General features: G+C 44.6%; 1 protein-coding gene across 2 annotated transcripts in view; it reads right to left on the bottom strand.

Moving 5' to 3' along the window:
* CFLAR (CASP8 and FADD like apoptosis regulator) overlaps positions 1-17,903 on the bottom strand; it is a 99,961-nt gene that overhangs the window by 47,150 nt on the left and 34,908 nt on the right. Inside the window, exon 1 of one of the 2 annotated variants that reach the window (XM_088475502.1) lies at positions 1,884-2,072. The exons of the other annotated variant lie outside the window; for it this stretch is intronic. The gene's annotated coding sequence lies outside the window, so the exon portion shown is untranslated. Of the gene's footprint in view, positions 1-1,883; positions 2,073-17,903 lie in introns of those variants that run through there. 2 annotated transcript variants of the gene reach the window in all.

The raw sequence follows: 17,903 nt of genomic DNA on the forward strand, positions 1-17,903 counted from the left end.
AATTTGGCTGCTATATCGCACAGTGTATGAGCATGATGTCAGACCGAGCGCGCACTTGTGGGGTCGTATATCGCATCGCACACATACAGTAAACATACAATGCACATACAGAACACGCACAATGCACATACACTGCACACATACAGAACACATACAATGCACATACAGAACACAAACAATGCACATACAGAACACAAACAATGCACATACAGAACACATACAATACACATACACTGCACACATACAGTAAACATACAATGCACATACAGAACACATACAATGCACATACACTGCACACATACAGTAAACATACAATGCACATACAGAACACATACAATACACATACACTGCACACATACAGTAAACATACAATGCACACATACAATGCACATACACTGCACACATACAGTAAACATACAATGCACACATACATAACACATACAATACACATACAGAACACACATACAGTAAACATACAATGCACATACACTGCACACATACAGTAAACATACAATGCACATACAGAACACTAACAATGCACATACACTGCACACATACAGAACACATAAAATGCACATACAGAACACAAACAATGCACATACAGAACACATACAATACACATACAATACACATAGAGTACACATACAGAACACATACACTGCACACATAAAACACACATACACTGCACACATACAATACACATACAGAACACATACAATGTACATACAATATACACATACAGAACACATACAATGCACATACAGAACACATACAATACACATACAATACACATAGAGTACACATACAGAACACATACACTGCACACATACAATACACATACAATACACATAAATACACATACACTGCACACATACAATACACATACAGAACACATACAATATACACATACAGAACACATACAATGTACATACAGAACACATACAATGCACATACAGAACACATACAATGTACATACAGAACACATACAATGCACATACAGAACACAAACAATGCACATACAGAACACAAACAATGCACATACAGAACACATACAATACACATACACTGCACACATACAGTAAACATACAATGCACATACAGAACACATACAATGCACATACACTGCACACATACAGTAAACATACAATGCACATACAGAACACATACAATACACATACACTGCACACATACAGTAAACATACAATGCACACATACAATGCACATACACTGCACACATACAGTAAACATACAATGCACACATACATAACACATACAATACACATACAGAACACACATACAGTAAACATACAATGCACATACACTGCACACATACAGTAAACATACAATGCACATACAGAACACTAACAATGCACATACACTGCACACATACAGAACACATAAAATGCACATACAGAACACAAACAATGCACATACAGAACACATACAATACACATACAATACACATAGAGTACACATACAGAACACATACACTGCACACATAAAACACACATACACTGCACACATACAATACACATACAGAACACATACAATGTACATACAATATACACATACAGAACACATACAATGCACATACAGAACACATACAATACACATACAATACACATAGAGTACACATACAGAACACATACACTGCACACATACAATACACATACAATACACATAAATACACATACACTGCACATATACAATACACATACAGAACACATACAATATACACATACAGAACACATACAATGCACATACAGAACACATACAATGTACATACAATACACATACAATACACAGAGCAGGAACTTCCTGTTTGTCCACGTCTCTCACACAGGACACTGCAGCATATGTATCACTGTATGTGCACCACCTACCTATACAGGAGTCTGTGAGTGTCGGGTCACCGGGAGCTTCATCACCCCAATACTACAGGACAGGAGATTCCCAGAGCTGGACAGGGCAGGGCTCATAATGACGTCAGGGCACATTCACTGAAGGGGATCTATCTGACCGCAACCCAGCCAGTACGCAGTAAGCAAGCAAGCAGCTTCCTGTCTGTGGCTACATTGTCTCCACGTCCACAAGGGGGCAGCATCTGCCGTGATTATATACTACTAATGTCACTTACCAAGGAGTCACCGATTCACTATCTGTACAGTGAGTGACTGTCTGTCCTATTATTGCTAAGGAGCAGAATGAAAGACCAGGTATTATGATGTATTTATAGTTTTACTGAATCAGCAAAAACGAAACCTCAGTAGCCACATTACCCACATGGTAGAGCTTATTTCCCCTTCATGCTAGGGACCTGGGACTCTGGGAGTGACATGAGTGAGGACGGAAGTGCAGTTCAATGCCCATTAAGGCCACGGTTATGACTAGAATAGGGGGCTGCCACCTAAAGAAGAAAGTTGTCGCCACCTAAAAAGGAAAGTTGTCCCCTTGCGGGCTCGGTGGCTCGCTAAGCTCGCCACAAGGTTATATTCCCCCTCTATGCCCACTTGGATGGTAGGCAATGACGCTGGAAACTAACAGCTGTGGTGGCCACATGTCATTGTGAATGTCTAACAGCCATGGTGGCCACATGCCATGGTCTAACAGCAATGGTGGTAACATGCCATTGTGAATGTCTAACAGTCATGGTGGCCACATGCCATGGTCTAACAGCAATGGTGGTAACATGCCATGGTGGCCACATGTCATTGTGAATGTCTAACAGTCATGGTGGCCACATTCCATGGTCTAACAGCAATGGTGGTCACATGCCATGGTCTCAAGCTGGCCACACACATAGCGATATTTTACCCGATCTGGCCGATTTCGACACATTGGAATGACAGATCGTGTAAAATATGGCCAAATCCTGAGTAAATCGATCACGATGCGATGCGCGTCCCCTCTGGTCGCACATCGCATATTCAGATCTGCCGTGCAGAAGGGCAGATATAACAATCTAGGAGGCGATGTAGTGTGAAAGCCTGGATGAAGGAGAGATCGTTTGAAGATTGGACACCAAATTGTGTGCAGAGCTGCCGGGGAGAGTTTTCAAGGGAAATCGTACACAAATCGTACACATCGGCTGATCGTGTGCAGATCGCCATGTGTGTGGCCAGCTTAAGTCTAAAGGGGCCAATACATCTGCTGACAGAATGCCCGATCCCTGAGCAGATCGGAAACACCGACCATCAATGATCACCAATCTGTCGGGGGATCAGAGAAAATCCATATGTTAAAAGTCCTCGATTTGTTAATTACGACCATTATCGGCAAATCTGTGTAAACCAACATGTTGGATTTCACCTGATACTGGGGATCAGCGAATTGCCCCAATCTATCGTTAGTGTATGGGGGCCTTAACAGTAATGGTGGCCACCTGTCATTGATTAAAACTGGGTGCACACTTGAACAACGGTGCGAATTGGCTGCGATGAGATGTAACAATATATTGTCATGCTGTACAAATGATACGTTCCGTCGTAAAATGACACAATATATTACATGCTTCATGTAACAACACGTCTGTGGAATCGTCCCATTGGACGTACAGGACATATCCATCCAATGGGACAATTCAATGAACAATGGATGGGAATGACGGATTGGGGGTACACACTATACGATGGTCATGCAGATTGGTCAAAACTACCAACATTGCACAATATATCTTATAATGTGTACCCAGCTTAAATATAGCAGCAACGGTGGCCTCATGTTATGGTCTAACAGCCGTGGTGGCCTTGTGTCATGGTCTAACAGCCGTGGTGGCCTTGTGTCATGGTCTAACAGCCAAGGTGGCCACAGGTCATGGTCTAACAGCCATGGTGGCCACAGGTCATGGTCTAACAGCCATGGTGACCACAGGTCATGGTCTAACAGCCATGGTGGCCACAGGTCATGGTCTAACAGCCATGGTGGCCACCGGTCATGGTCTAACAGCCATGGTGGCCACCGGTCATGGTCTAACAGCCATGGTGGCCACGGGTCATGGTCTAACAGCCATGGTGGCCACAGGTCATGGTCTAATAGCCATGGTGGCCACAGAATGTGGAAACATTTGTCATTTCTGTCGATCGCACAGTATTCAATTATTATTTCCAGGAATACTTTGTTGCCAGGGAATATATACAAGACCATAAATATTCATGGATCTATTTATCAAACAGCCCAGATATGATTGTGGTGATAGAAAATATTTTTGGGGGTCTATTAGAGAAAAAAAGTTCAGCTCCCATCCATGCAGGCCGCCAGCCAGTAAGGATCGCCAGCCAGTAAGGATCTCTACTGCACATGCGTGACCCGGTTACACAGCAGACTGCGCCAATCTCAGGCTTCCAATTAAAAATAAAAATTTTCAAAAATAAAAATCTATTTTATTATACATTAAACAAGAAAATACTTTATTTGAATGGGGGTTTTTTTTCGTACTTGTCACATCTGCTAATGCCATCCTGAGATGGTGATGCCAACGTACGATACCCGGCAGTACAGGTTCTGTCACTCTCCTTGTGTAAAGATGTGGTCACTAGCTTACCTATGCTTTGCCGCTTTAAATCACAACACAACAATCGCAGAATATCAGTGATTTTTAAAAAATCGCACATTATTAAATAAACCCCTGAGGGGCAGAATATAAAGTGAAAGAGTTCGGTGCAGTTGCTAGCTGTATTCCAAGGACAAATCTTTAGAACCAAGGACAGTCCCTGAATAGTATGTGATTACTGTAAATAATCTCATGAGTCATCCGGTTTAATGTTATACAAGACCACAATCATTTACTATTCTCTGGTCACTGTAAAAGTGTTATCTGACTGACTTATTTCCCAATATGGTAATACTCTACTTTTCCTACTGCTGTCCCACCAGACCAATAGGAGACAGAGGACCTTATTCAGAGGCGGCCGTACGGCCTCAATGTTTTGCCACTGCGCATGCGCACGAGGGAGCCGGCTCCCTCGTGCGCATGCGTGAGACCCGCTACGACCGACAGCGCTGGTCATAGCGGGTCTCTTTCCAAAGGGGGCGAGCTGTCGATGTTGATTGACAGCTCGCCCCGTTTGGGAGGCGGGCTGGGGGGGTGGTAGCCCAAACGGAGGCATTCTCATGGGAACGCCTACCGTTTGGGGGAGGCCCCACTGACATCACTAGTGATGTCGGTGGAGAGCTTCCGGCTCTGACAGAGCCAGAAGCTCCCCGGGCTTACGACAAGTGAGACCCTACCCTAGGGTCTCGTCGTAAGCCCCGATGGTCGCGATGGTCTATGACCATCGCAACCATCACCCGAGCGGTCGTTAGAGCTGTGGGTGTTAACCCACAGCCTAACGACCGCAACAGAGGCGGGCGGTCAGGATGCAAGTGGCCGCCCAGTTTCTGAGCGACCGCTTGCATCCTCCGACCGCCTCTGAATGAGGCCCAGAGTGAAAAGTGATAAGTAAGTGATAAGGTGCCAGCCAATCAGCTCCTAACTGTCAGTTTTCAAACACAGCCTGTGAGATGACAGTTGGGAGCTGATTGGCTGGCACCTTATCATTTTGTTATAACTTATCACTCTGGCTCTGAATCAGGGCCAGTCTTTTTTTTTTTTAGAACGGCCTCCTGGCCACTCGCATAGCTGTGGGTGACCATCCACAGCTATAGCGAGCGGCCAGGAAGATGGTCGCGATGGTCTCATTGCCGCAAGCCCCAGAGAGCTTTCGGCTCAAACCAGTGGTCGAAGTGGGGCGGTATACGGCGGTATGACATACCGCCACTTCCCGGCCCCACTTCATTTTAGCCGCAGAAGAGAATGCAACAGCGCTGGGATGCAGTATGGCATCCCAGCGCTGGAGCAGCAGCGGCAATGTGTAGAGATGTGTCCCGCAGGGGACACATCTCGATCAGCGGCTGGCATATACCCGGGACAAAGCAGCCACCTGGTCCTGGCTGCATTGTAAACAGCGCATTCTGGCTGCCAGCCAATTGCAGTGCTTGCGGCCGCCAGCCAATCACTGGGCTCGCAGCCGCCAGCCAATCACGGGGCTCGCGGCCGCCAGCCAATGAGAAGCTGCCAAGTGGCAGCTTCTCATTGGCTCGCACTACTGGAGCAGCAACGAAGACCCGGTGCTCCTGGCAGCTCCGTTCCAGCAGCGCAGGACCGCAGGTAAGAGGGAAGTAGAGAGAGGGGCAGACAGAGGGAGGCAGGCAGTTAGTATTGTAGGGGGTGAGGGAAGAGAGGGATTCAGTTAGAAGGGCAGGGTGTGAGAGAGGGGAGCAGGCAGGGAGAAGTGTGGGGGTGGGGTGAGAGACGTACAATGGGGTGACATGGAAGCAGGGGCCCTGGGGGGGAAATTCAGTCTCCATACCCCCACCTCTAAATTCCCACTTCGAGCACTGGCTCAAACAGAGCCGAAAGCTCTCCCACTGACATCACTTGTGATGTCAGTGGGCCCGCCCCCAGATTGTAGGGGTTCTCATGGGAATGCCTCCGTCTGGGCAGCCACCCCCCCGGCCCGCCCACCAAAGGGGGCGTGCTGTCACTCAACATCCACAGCACGCCCCCTTTGGTGTGAGACCCAGAGCAACGGCTTGCCCATCGCTATCCGGGTCTCGCGCATGCGCACGACGGAGCCGGCTCCGTCGTGCGCATGCGCTCTGGGTCACCATTGACCCGGTTGCGAGCGCTCAGCGCTCGCGACCGGGTCTGAATCAGGTCCTCTGTCTCCTAACACTACTTAGTAAATAGACCCCCAAGGCTGAATTAGTTAATTAATGTCACAGGTTGGGTACGGGATACTGGGGCTCAGGATCCCGGCGGTCAGTATTCTTATGCTGGCATCCCATCAGGGTTAGGATACCGACACCTGTCGGTAAATATCTTACCCCTAAACCTAACCCTCCCTTTCTGCACGCTAAACCCATACCTCCCAACTTTTAGGTTCTCTGAAGAGGGACAGTTTGTGAGGGCGTCCAAAAAGGGGGCTGGGCTTCGGGAAAGGGTGTGGAGTATCAGGAAAATGAGTCGGAGCCTTGTGGCTCCCCCGTTTACGGCACTATGGGGGCGCGCCCAGCACTCTCCGAGATGCTGGGCAGCCCCCAGGCTCACTGTACACTGGTGAACAGATGCTGTGCGCATGTGCGCGGCATCTGTTCTCCTTATGCTTATCCGCTCTACTATGCTGTGTGTATGACACACGGTACTGTGCAAAAGTTTTAGGCAGGTGTAGAAAAAAATTCTGCAAAGTAAAGGCGCCCATTCACGGTGCGATAAAGCAGCCGATACGATGGATTGGTACGATTTGGCTGCTCTATTGCCCCGTGTATGGGCATGATATCGGACCGAGCGCGCACCTGTGGGGTCATACATCGCACCCCCAGATCTTACTGCAGGTTCAGCCGATCTGGGGATGCGATCAATGCAGCGCTAAGCAGGTGGGGGAGCCGGCATATCGGGCTGTTGGCCACCCGATTGCACCGTGTGTGGGGACCGCCCGATATGTCGGACGTCGGATCCCCCGTCGCGTTGCACGGTGCATATCACACCGTGTATGGCTGGCTTAAAAATGCTTTAAAAAATAGAAGTGTTAATAGTTTATTCTTATCAATTAACAAAATGCAAAGTGAATGAACAGAAGAGAACTCTAAATCAGATCAATATTTGGTGTGACCACCTTTTACCTTCAAAACAGCATCAATTCTTCTAGGTACACTTGCACACAGTTTTTGATGGAACTTGGCAGGGAGGTTGTTCCAAACATCTTGGAGAACTACAGTAAGCACAGATCTTCTGTGGATGTAGGCTTGCTCATATCCTTCTGTCTCTTCATGTAATCCCACACAGACTCGATGATGTTGAGATCAGGGCTCTGTGGGAGTCATATCATCACTTCCAGGGCTCCTTGTTCTTCTTTACACTGAAGATAGTTCCTAATGACATTGGCTGTATATTTGGGGTCGTTGTCCTGCTGCAGAATAAATTTGGAGCCAATCAGAGGCCTCCCTGATGGTACTGTATGATGGATAAGTACCTGCCTGTATTTCTCAGCATTGAGGACACCATTAATCCTGACCAGGGTCTGATTCAGCAAAGATTACTAGTGCGATTACGCACACAGACAGACGATTGTTGCGTACTGCGCATGCATATGCATCGCAGTGTGCGACGGCATCACTGTGATGTACTGCGATCGCAAAGACCACGCAGGCCCATCGCAGAGTGATTGACAGGAAGTGAGCGTTTGGGGGTGTTGACTGGGAGTGGTGGGCGAAACGCAGGCGCATCAGTGCATTTGAACACCGTTACAGGGGCATGCATAAATTAGCCACTGCGATGCCATACGCAGCTTGAGTTCTCACTGCGTACCGGAAGGCTCGCAATTTCTGAGTAAGGTCTGACCCTGTGCAAGTGTGCGTGAGGCTCCCATGTTACCCTATTGTTACCGATGTTTTTGCATCAGAGCAATTTTGAATTTACAGCGATAGTCTTTTTTTAAACGAGGTCTTATAAGTTTGCATCGTAGACGACATGAGTCGTTTTTCTCCTGACGTCAACACGCAAAAAAGGCCACATAGTTGTCCATGAGCAAAACAGTCTCCACTTAAGTCACCTCCAGCCACGTTACGTGTCAGTCCCTGTGGTTTATTTATTGTCGTGCCAAAGCCGACTCTTACCGGGAATTTGACTCGTTTGAAATCAAAGAATAATTTTTCACATAAATGAAATAGGAACAGTAACAAGAGGGAAAAACTGAAATTTTGCATCAGTAAACAGGGATTACATCAATTTTTCTGGAGAAACCGGATAATATGTATCAATCTCTACATGGTATAAAATAATCCATTGTTGTGATATATCTCTTTAACAGTTATGCAGCGTAAGCCAAGAAAGCGCTCAGACTTCTGTTATTTCATGGACTTACTTCATTAATATCATCACTGCTCTGCTCCCTTATGTCATACATTACTGTGTCATACACCTAATCCTTCCTCCACACATGCTCTATACACTAGTGACAGCTACATCACTAATATCATCACTACTCTGCCCCCTATTGTCATACATTACTGTGTCCTACACCTAATCCTTCCTCCACACATGCTCTATACACTAGTGACAGCTACATCACTAATATCATCACTGCTCTGCTCCCTTGTGTCATACATTACTGTGTCCTACACCTAATCCTTCCTCCACATATGCTCTATACACTAGTGACAGCTACATCACTAACATCATCACTGCTCTGCTCCCTATTGTCACACATTACTGTGTCCTACACCTAATCCTTCCTCCACACATGCTCTATACAATAGTGACATCTACATCACTAACATCGTCACTGCTCTGCTCCCTATTGTCATAGATTACTGTGTCATACACCTAATCCTTCCCCCCACACATGCTCTATACACTAGTGACAGCTACATCACTAATATCATCACTGCTCTGCTCCCTATTGTCATACATTACTGTGTCATACACCTAATCCTTCCTCCACACATGCTCTATACACTAGTGACAGCTACATCACTAATATCATCACTGCTCTGCTCCCTATTGTCATACATTAATGTGTCATACACCTAATCCTTCCTCCACACATGCTCTATAGAATAGTGACAGCTACATCACTAACATCGTCACTGCTCTGCTCCCTTCTGTCATACATTACTGTGTCACACACCTAATCCTTCCTCCACACATACTCTATACACTAGTGACAGCTACATCACTATCATCACTGCTCTGCTCCCTTGTGTCATACATTACTGTGTCCTACACCTAATCCTTCCTCCACACATGCTCTATACACTAGTGACAGCTACATCACTAATATCATCACTGCTCTGCTCCCTATTGTCATACATTACTGTGTCCTACACCTAATCCTTCCTCCACACATGCTCTATACACTAGTGACAGCTACATCACTAATATCATCACTGCTCTGCTCCCTTGTGTCATACATTACTGTGTCATACACCTAATCCTTCCTCCACACATGCTCTATACACTAGTGACATCTACATCACTAACATCGTCACTGCTCTGCTACCTTGTGTCATACATTACTGTGTCATACACCTAATCCTTCCTCCACACATGCTCTATACACTAGTGACATCTGCATCACTAATATCATCACTGCTCTGCTCTCTTGTGTCATACATTACTGTGTCATACACCTAATCCTTCCTCCACACATGCTCTATACACTAGTGACATCTACATCACTAACATCGTCACTGCTCTGCTACCTTGTGTCATACATTACTGTGTCATACACCTAATCCTTCCTCCACACATGCTCTATACACTAGTGACAGCTACATCACTAATATCATCACTGCTCTGCTCCCTTGTGTCATACATTACTGTGTTATACACCTAATCCTTCCTCCACACATGCTCTATACACTAGTGACAGCTACATCACTAATATCATCACTGCTCTGCTCCCTATTGTCATACATTACTGTGTCCTACACCTAATCCTTCCTCTTCTAATGCTCTATACACTAGTGACAGCTACATCACTAACATCGTCACTGCTCTGCTCCCTATTGTCATACATTACTATGTCATACACCTAATCCTTCCCCCCACACATGTTCTATACACTAGTGACACCTACATCACTAATATCATCACTGCTCTGCTCCCTTATGTCATACATTACTGTGTCCTACACCTAATCCTTCCTCCACACATGCTCTATACACTAGTGACATCTACATCACTAATATCATCACTGCTCTGCTACCTTGTGTCATACATTACTGTGTCCTACACCTAATCCTTCCTCCACACATGCTCTATACAATAGTGACATCTACATCACTAATATCATCACTGCTCTGCTCCCTTGTGTCATACATTACTGTGTCATACACCTAATCCTTCCTCCACACATGCTCTATACACTTGTGACATCTACATCACTAATATCATCACTGCTCTGCTCCCTTGTGTCATACATTACTGTGTCATACACCTAATCCTTCCTCCACACATGCTCTATGCACTAGTGACATCTACATCACTAATATCATCCCTGCTCTGCTCCCTATTGTCATACATTACTGTGTCCTACACCTAATCCTTCCTCCACACATGCTCTATAGAATAGTGACAGCTACATCACTAATATCATCACTGCTCGGCTCCCTTGTGTCATACATTACTGTGTCATACACCTAATCCTTCCTCCACACATGCTCTATACACTAGTGACAGCTACATCACTAACATTGTCACTGCTCTGCTCCCTATTGTCATACATTACTGTGTTATACACCTAATCTTTCCCCCACACATGCTCTATACACTAGTGACAGCTACATCACTAATATCATCACTGCTCGGCTCCCTTGTGTCATACATTACTGTGTCATACACCTAATCTTTCCTCCACACATGCTCTATACATTAGTGACATCTACATTACTAATATCATCACTGCTCTGCTCCCTTGTGTCATACATTACTGTGTCCTACACCTAATCCTTCCTCCACACATGCTCTATACACTAGTGACAGCTACATCACTAATATCATCACTGCTCTGCTCCCTATTGTCATACATTACTGTGTCATACACCTAATCCTTCCTCCACACATGCTCTATACACTAGTGACATCTACATCACTAATATCATCACTGCTCTGCTCCCTTGTGTCATACATTACTGTGTCCTACACCTAATCCTTCCTCCACACATGCTCTATACACTAGTGACAGCTACATCACTAATATCATCACTGCTCTGCTCCCTTGTGTCATACATTACAGTGTCATACACCTAATCCTTCCTCCACACATGCTCTATAGAATAGTGACAGCTACATCACTAACATCGTCACTGCTCGGCTCCCTATTGTCATACATTACTGTGTCACACACCTAATCCTTCCTCCACACATGCTCTATACACTAGTGTCAGCTACATCACTAATATCATCACTGCTCTGCTCCCTATTGTCATACATTACTGTGTCATACACCTAATCCTTCCTCCACACATGCTCTATAGAATAGTGACAGCTACATCACTAACATCGTCACTGCTCGGCTCCCTATTGTCATACATTACTGTGTCACACACCTAATCCTTCCTCCACACATGCTCTATACAATAGTGACATCTACATCACTAATATCATCACTGCTCGGCTCCCTTGTGTCATACATTACTGTGTCATACACCTAATCCTTCCTCCTCACATGCTCTATAGAATAGTGACAGCTACATCACTAACATCGTCACTGCTCGGCTCCCTTGTGTCATACATTACTGTGTCATACACCTAAACCTTCCTCCACACATGCACTATAGAATAGTGACAGCTACATCACTAATATCATCACTGCTCTGCTCCCTATTGTCATACATTACTGTGTCATACACCTAATCCTTCCTCCACACATGCTCTATACACTAGTGACATCTACATCACTAATATCATCACTGCTCTGCTCCCTATTGTCATACATTACTGCGTTATACACCTAATCCTTCCTCCACACATGCTCTATAGAATAGTGACAGCTACATCACTAATATCATCACTGCTCTGCTCCCTTATGTCATACATTACTGTGTCCTACACCTAATCCTTCCTCCACACATGCTCTATACACTAGTGACATCTACATCACTAATATCATCACTGCTCTGCTCCCTTGTGTCATACATTACTGTGTCCTACACCTAATCCTTCCTCCACACATGCTCTATACACTAGTGACAGCTACATCACTAATATCATCACTGCTCTGCTCCCTTGTGTCATACATTACTGTGTCATACACCTAATCCTTCCTCCACACATGCTCTATACAATAGTGACATCTACATCACTAATATCATCACTGCTCTGCTCCCTTGTGTCATACATTACTGTGTCATACACCTAATCCTTCCTCTACTAATGCTCTATACACTAGTGACAGCTACATCACTAACATCGTCACTGCTCTGCTCCCTATTGTCATACATTACTATGTCATACACCTAATCCTTCCCCCCACACATGCTCTATACACTAGTGACACCTACATCACTAATATCATCACTGCTCTGCTACCTTGTGTCATACATTACTGTGTCCTACACCTAATCCTTCCTCCACACATGCTCTATACAATAGTGATATCTACATCACTAATATCATCACTGCTCTGCTCCCTATTGTCATACATTACTGTGTCCTACACCTAATCCTTCCTCCACACATGCTCTATACACTAGTGACATCTACATCACTAATATCATCACTGCTCTGCTACCTTGTGTCATACATTACTGTGTCCTACACCTAATCCTTCCTCCACACATGCTCTATACACTAGTGATATCTACATCACTAATATCATCACTGCTCTGCTCCCTATTGTCATACATTACTGTGTCATACACCTAATCCTTCCTCCACACATGCTCTATACACTAGTGACAGCTACATCACTAATATCATCACTGCTCGGCTCCCTTGTGTCATACATTACTGTGTCCTACACCTAATCCTTCCTCCACACATGCTCTATACAATAGTGACAGCTACATCACTAATATCATCACTGCTCGGCTCCCTTGTGTCATACATTACTGTGTAATACACCTAATCCTTCCTCCACACATGCTCTATACACTAGTGACAGCTACATCACTAATATCATCACTGCTCTGCTCCCTATTGTCATACATTACTGTGTCATACGCCTAATCCTTCCTCCACACATGCTCTATAGTATAGTGACATCTACATCACTAATATCATCACTGCTATGCTCCCTTGTGTCATACATTACTGTGTCCTACACCTAATCCTTCCTCCACACATGCTCTATACACTAGTGACATCTACATCACTAATATCATCACTGCTCTGCTCCCTTGTGTCATACATTACTGTGTCATACACCTAATCCTTCCTCCACACATGCTCTATACACTAGTGACAGCTACATCACTAATATCATCACTGCTCGGCTCCCTTGTGTCATACATTACTGTGTCCTACACCTAATCCTTCCTCCACACATGCTCTATACACTAGTGACATCTACATCACTAATATCATCACTGCTCTGCTCCCTTGTGTCATACATTACTGTGTCATACACCTAATCCTTCCTCCACACATGCTCTATACACTAGTGACAGCTACATCACTAACATCATCACTGCTCTGCTCCCTATTGTCACACATTACTGTGTCCTACACCTAATCCTTCCTCCACACATGCTCTATACAATAGTGACATCTACATCACTAACATCGTCACTGCTCTGCTCCCTATTGTCATAGATTACTGTGTCATACACCTAATCCTTCCCCCCACACATGCTCTATACACTAGTGACAGCTACATCACTAATATCATCACTGCTCTGCTCCCTATTGTCATACATTACTGTGTCATACACCTAATCCTTCCTCCACACATGCTCTATACACTAGTGACAGCTACATCACTAATATCATCACTGCTCTGCTCCCTATTGTCATACATTAATGTGTCATACACCTAATCCTTCCTCCACACATGCTCTATAGAATAGTGACAGCTACATCACTAACATCGTCACTGCTCTGCTCCCTTCTGTCATACATTACTGTGTCACACACCTAATCCTTCCTCCACACATACTCTATACACTAGTGACAGCTACATCACTAATATCATCACTGCTCTGCTCCCTTGTGTCATACATTACTGTGTCCTACACCTAATCCTTCCTCCACACATGCTCTATACACTAGTGACAGCTACATCACTAATATCATCACTGCTCTGCTCCCTATTGTCATACATTACTGTGTCCTACACCTAATCCTTCCTCCACACATGCTCTATACACTAGTGACAGCTACATCACTAATATCATCACTGCTCTGCTCCCTTGTGTCATACATTACTGTGTCATACACCTAATCCTTCCTCCACACATGCTCTATACACTAGTGACATCTACATCACTAACATCGTCACTGCTCTGCTACCTTGTGTCATACATTACTGTGTCATACACCTAATCCTTCCTCCACACATGCTCTATACACTAGTGACATCTGCATCACTAATATCATCACTGCTCTGCTCTCTTGTGTCATACATTACTGTGTCATACACCTAATCCTTCCTCCACACATGCTCTATACACTAGTGACATCTACATCACTAACATCGTCACTGCTCTGCTACCTTGTGTCATACATTACTGTGTCATACACCTAATCCTTCCTCCACACATGCTCTATACACTAGTGACAGCTACATCACTAATATCATCACTGCTCTGCTCCCTTGTGTCATACATTACTGTGTTATACACCTAATCCTTCCTCCACACATGCTCTATACACTAGTGACAGCTACATCACTAATATCATCACTGCTCTGCTCCCTATTGTCATACATTACTGTGTCCTACACCTAATCCTTCCTCTTCTAATGCTCTATACACTAGTGACAGCTACATCACTAACATCGTCACTGCTCTGCTCCCTATTGTCATACATTACTATGTCATACACCTAATCCTTCCCCCCACACATGTTCTATACACTAGTGACACCTACATCACTAATATCATCACTGCTCTGCTCCCTTATGTCATACATTACTGTGTCCTACACCTAATCCTTCCTCCACACATGCTCTATACACTAGTGACATCTACATCACTAATATCATCACTGCTCTGCTACCTTGTGTCATACATTACTGTGTCCTACACCTAATCCTTCCTCCACACATGCTCTATACAATAGTGACATCTACATCACTAATATCATCACTGCTCTGCTCCCTTGTGTCATACATTACTGTGTCATACACCTAATCCTTCCTCCACACATGCTCTATACACTTGTGACATCTACATCACTAATATCATCACTGCTCTGCTCCCTTGTGTCATACATTACTGTGTCATACACCTAATCCTTCCTCCACACATGCTCTATGCACTAGTGACATCTACATCACTAATATCATCCCTGCTCTGCTCCCTATTGTCATACATTACTGTGTCCTACACCTAATCCTTCCTCCACACATGCTCTATAGAATAGTGACAGCTACATCACTAATATCATCACTGCTCGGCTCCCTTGTGTCATACATTACTGTGTCATACACCTAATCCTTCCTCCACACATGCTCTATACACTAGTGACAGCTACATCACTAACATTGTCACTGCTCTGCTCCCTATTGTCATACATTACTGTGTTATACACCTAATCTTTCCCCCACACATGCTCTATACACTAGTGACAGCTACATCACTAATATCATCACTGCTCGGCTCCCTTGTGTCATACATTACTGTGTCATACACCTAATCTTTCCTCCACACATGCTCTATACATTAGTGACATCTACATTACTAATATCATCACTGCTCTGCTCCCTTGTGTCATACATTACTGTGTCCTACACCTAATCCTTCCTCCACACATGCTCTATACACTAGTGACAGCTACATCACTAATATCATCACTGCTCTGCTCCCTATTGTCATACATTACTGTGTCATACACCTAATCCTTCCTCCACACATGCTCTATACACTAGTGACATCTACATCACTAATATCATCACTGCTCTGCTCCCTTGTGTCATACATTACTCTGTGTCCTACACCTAATCCTTCCTCCACACATGCTCTATACACTAGTGACAGCTACATCACTAATATCATCACTGCTCTGCTCCCTTGTGTCATACATTACAGTGTCATACACCTAATCCTTCCTCCACACATGCTCTATAGAATAGTGACAGCTACATCACTAACATCGTCACTGCTCGGCTCCCTATTGTCATACATTACTGTGTCACACACCTAATCCTTCCTCCACACATGCTCTATACACTAGTGACAGCTACATCACTAATATCATCACTGCTCTGCTCCCTATTGTCATACATTACTGTGTCATACACCTAATCCTTCCTCCACACATGCTCTATAGAATAGTGACAGCTACATCACTAACATCGTCACTGCTCGGCTCCCTATTGTCATACATTACTGTGTCACACACCTAATCCTTCCTCCACACATGCTCTATACAATAGTGACATCTACATCACTAATATCATCACTGCTCGGCTCCCTTGTGTCATACATTACTGTGTCATACACCTAATCCTTCCTCCTCACATGCTCTATAGAATAGTGACAGCTACATCACTAACATCGTCACTGCTCTGCTCCCTTGTGTCATACATTACTGTGTCCTACACCTAATCCTTCCCCCACACATGCTCTATACACTAGTGACAGCTACATCACTAATATCATCACTGCTCTGCTCCCTTCTGTCATACATTACTGTGTCATACACCTAATCCTTCCTCCACACATGCTCTATACACTAGTGATATCTACATCACTAATATCATCACTGCTCTGCTCCCTATTGTCATACATTACTGTGTCATACACCTAATCCTTCCTCCACACATGCTCTATACACTAGTGACAGCTACATCACTAATATCATCACTGCTCGGCTCCTTATTGTCATACATTACTGTGTCATACACCTAATCCTTCCTCCACACATGCTCTATAGAATAGTGACAGCTACATCACTAACATCGTCATTGCTCGGCTCCCTTGTGTCATACATTACTGTGTCATACACCTAATCCTTCCTCCACACATGCTCTATACACTAGTGACAGCTACATCACTAATATCATCACTGCTCTGCTCCCATGTGTCATACATAACTGTGTCATACACCTAATCCTTCCTCCACACATGCTCTATACAATAGTGACATCTACATCACTAATATCATCACTGCTCTGCTCCCTTTTGTCATACATTAATGTGTCCTACACCTAATCCTTCCTCCACACATGCTCTATACACTAGTGACAGCTACATCACTAATA

The sequence above is a fragment of the Taudactylus pleione genome, unplaced genomic scaffold (assembly GCF_031769625.1).
Source record: "Taudactylus pleione unplaced genomic scaffold, aTauple2 ptg000173l, whole genome shotgun sequence".
Classification (NCBI taxonomy): Eukaryota; Metazoa; Chordata; class Amphibia; order Anura; family Myobatrachidae; genus Taudactylus; species Taudactylus pleione.